The sequence below is a fragment of the Cibotium barometz genome, chromosome 45 (assembly GCF_041138505.1).
Source record: "Cibotium barometz isolate CiBa-2024 chromosome 45, ASM4113850v1, whole genome shotgun sequence".
NCBI lineage: Eukaryota > Viridiplantae > Streptophyta > Polypodiopsida > Cyatheales > Cibotiaceae > Cibotium > Cibotium barometz.
The window spans coordinates 1,567,883-1,571,919 of NC_141090.1; the positions used below are offsets into that span (position 1 = coordinate 1,567,883).

The 4,037-nt window shown below is 40.0% G+C and overlaps 1 pseudogene; it reads right to left on the reverse strand.

The window, feature by feature from the left end:
• Positions 1-502: 502 nt before the first annotated feature.
• Positions 503-3,748, reverse strand: LOC147612312 (uncharacterized; annotated as a pseudogene).
• Between the last annotated feature and the right edge of the window lie 289 nt (positions 3,749-4,037).

The window sequence follows — 4,037 nt, forward strand, 5'->3', positions numbered from 1 at the left end:
GCTGATTATTCATTGGCTTGGAAAGAAATCTTCTTGCCTTAACACCTCCAATAGAGGGCTGCATTGGAACTTCCTTTTCATTAGATGACTTTTTAGTGTCCTTCAGAATCTGGACATTACCTCCATGTAGTCCAATTTGTGATAGCACCGTCTCCAATGCATGGATGGCTTCTTTCCTCTCTGCTATATTCTTGATCTTCCAAGCAAAGCCAATGTGGAGATATACCAGAATTCTCTATGATATGACACAAAGCATGAAGCATGCATATATGCACATTGGAAAGAGCAATTTCAAACACTAGTTTGGTGGTTGTCTCCACCACTTAGAGTCCATCACCCTTACGGAGTCCATGTAGTAAAGGCATGGAGACTTTGCATTGGCCCCTTTGCTCAAGTCACCCACAAGATGCCATTGAGCTTGAAAGTTCCCCCTTTTCTCTACATGGAGCATCCTGGTTGCATTCGTCTGTTCTTTGATGAGATTGGGGATATGACATTGTGTCTAATGAAATACCCAAAACAAGGATTCATGGTCCTCTTTCTTGACCTCAAATGAACCTCGCCACCAGATGTTTGTCTCGGACTGCACGCTAAAATACTTTGGATTATCCCTACTGCAATTACAAAGAGCCCTATTCATAAGTGTTATTGTGACACTTTCCATCTTTTTCTCCTTGATAATCTCACACTCATCAAGCTTGATGACAAATTGAAGTACACCTCCTAGCTCCTCAAATATAATATCATAGAACTCCACCATTCTCTTTTGCAAGAGCTCCAAGTCCATGAATATATTGTTGTGTTCATTGTAGAGTATGCTGCCACCTTCTCCCTTAAACTCTCCTACAATGTGGTATGAGTAACCAACATAGTGAAGCTATTCTGTGTTTAATTCCTCCCTATGTCTCCAAACTTTTGTAGGTGTTGGAAGTAGCTTTGCTTTAATGCCTTTGGCCTCAAGGAGTGATGACACTAACTTCTGGATGGCACTATAACCGTTACGACTGACTCCACTTGAATCCATGGCGGATTGAATATCCACAGCCAAAACTATATTGTTAGTTATAAATCCATCCACTATATCTCGTTGAACCACCTTGAACTTCTTCTCTTTTATCATTTCACTTGCCATTCTTGATGTCACAAATGGTTTTAGTTGCTTTGCTGGATTAAGATTGGGATTGATATTCTCTTTGTCAGGATGTATGACAACCCTACAAATACAACACTACTCATTACTAACATAGACAACATGTAAATCACAAATCAGCCTAGCAAATAAAATAATATTAGCTGCTAGCATGAATGCATTGAGTGAAATCTTACCTTATGGCTTAGATTCTCTTCTTCAGGCCTCCAGAAGCGAGCCTCAAGTTCTCGATGTTTTTGAGCTTTCTTCTCCGTATTATGCGCGGTCCAATGATTGTGTCTTTTTCTCTATATTTGCGGAGGTCACTTCTTAGTCTATTGATTTGACATTCTTATTCTTCCAATCTAACCTTCTATGTCTTGCATTCATCAGACAAGCCAAGAAGCTCATTTGCTAAGTGTTGTGAATAATGCCTCTCTCTTTCTTGCATGTAAGAAATTGACTTGCAATATCCTAGTAAGCCTTTGGTGCCATCACCTGTAAAACGCAAGAGAGTTGTGGGATTTGAAAAGGGACGATGTGAAGCAGTACGGGGGTCAATAGGATAGATGGAGTAATCACACCAAAGGTCTATGTATTGCTTCCCTGACAACCTGATATAATCTCTGACATCTGATCAGAGCAATTGTTGTCCACTTCTGTGTTTTTAAATGGGCGCATACACACTATCTAGATCAATGTGCAGATGGTACTTTCTCTTAATTCTTTCATGATTAGACTCTTCACAATAGAATGAGTGTGTACATGGTTGTTCTCCATTGGAGTGTTCTAGGAATGAGTAAGTATACTATATGAGGTAGAGTGAAAGAATATGACTCGCTACATGGTGAGAGAAGGCTTGTATTTGTCTTTTGAAATTGGAGATGAAGGTTCTAATTCCCTCCAAACTGTCTTCCGTGCAATAACATCCTCCTGAACTAACTTTATCCATGCAGTTTCAAATGTATCATTTCAAAGAAGGTTCGAACTTTAAGACAGTCGCCCAGGATAAAATTTACCTCTCTGGCACTTTTATGACTTTTACGTTGTCTTTATTTTAACATTTCAAGATTTTTTCTAGAGAGAGAAAATAAGAATCGATGATTTTCTTACAAGGCCCTACGAATGACCTCCAAAATGTCTTAATGGCAGCTTCAAGACCCTCTCCAATCACCAACATAATCTCTCTCCAATGACAATGAGTGTGCTAACTTTTTTCAGAATAAAATAAAAATAATGCTTAATCAAATAACCTCATAAACAAGAAAACTATATATAGATATTCACCATAATTATGAGCCCATCCTAGCTCTAATACCATGTTAACAATCCTAATATGTGATTGATCATGGTGATAGACATAAGATTAAGGTGGATTAAACCACACAAGGAACTCCATGAGTAGAAGGGGAGAGAGAGAGAGAGAGAGAGAGAGAGAGAGAGAGAGAGAGTAGCACACTCAATAATAGCTCTATTGCATTCACAATGAACCATACAATGATATAGGCCTTCTAGCCTTATCCCACTTTACACATCATCATGCCATGTGGCATTCTCTTTTCCACTCTTTTGGTTAACACTCACACACCATACAATATCATATGTAGCTTTCTTATCTTACCATAATATCTTGCACCTCTAGGGTGTCTTCACATACTCAAGCCCAAGATTCACTCTCCACACATTTTACATTGCACATTTCAACATCTAGTAACCCATGGTTATTGTGACTAGTATGAAAGGTAGGTCTCCTCTAGGTGGCAAGAAAGGGGCAAGTGGGCAAGTGGATGAGAGAGGGGCAAGTGGGCAAGTGGGCAAGTGGATGAGAGCTAGGTGCCTGTTTCCTTTGAGCCTATGAAAGCAAGGTCTCAACACCTTCTCTTGTGTATGAGAGCTCTAGCATTGCACATTTCAACATCTAGTAACCCATGGTTATTGTGACTAGTATGAAAGGTAGGTCTCCTCTAGGTGGCAAGAAAGGGGCAAGTGGGCAAGTGGATGAGAGCTAGGTGCCTGTTTCCTTTGAGCCTATGAAAGCAAGGTCTCAACACCTTCTGTTGTGTATGAGAGCTCTAGCATCTTTGTATGTTCCTTGTGCTTAATCCAACCTTTGTGTTACTTTGTGAAACCCTTACTCTTATCACCATTTGGCTCTTCCTTGAGTACTCTAATCAGTTTATGTATTAAGTAGCTCTAATAATATGTGTGATATCTTTATCATTGCTCAATCGACTCCCTAGAGTAAACTGCTTATTCACATCTAGAGCCCATATGTAGAGAGAGATTGATAGGTCCTAGGTCCAACCCACAACCTTAATTGAATTTTTCTTTATCTATGATTTTATTTATGGATGAAATGCAGTAAAAATACTCTCTTTTAGTTAAAGATTATATGGGCATAAACTTGAATTGTCACCAATTCAGGCGAGCTTTTATTTTAGACCCTTTTTAATGACCCTGATGTTGAAAAAATTAAGTAGGAACCCTTAGGCTAAGGGTTCTCGATAAATGTGGAGCCCACACCCCCCATCTCTCTCTTAGAGCCACAACCCATCTCTCTCTCCTTTCTCTTTGATGAACAACAAGACTCGCTCTCCTCTATCTTGTGCATTACGCCATCACCCGCCATTGGCAGTTCCTCCTCCCCTTGCCTCTGCTCTAGAGCTTTATCATGGACCTGCGCACAAAGTTTAGCTTTATCTAGATTTACAATGCGTGCGTGCGTGCGTGTGTGAGAGAGAGAGGGAGAGAGTAACAGAGAGGGGGGGAGAGAGAGAGAGAGAGAGAGAGAGAGAGAGAGGAATGTGGTGATGTACACGTGAGAAAAGAAGGAGAGCGATGACAAAAAGAAAGTGACTAGAGTTTTTTTGTTCAACAAATTTTGCCGATAGATTTTTTCCCCTTTTTA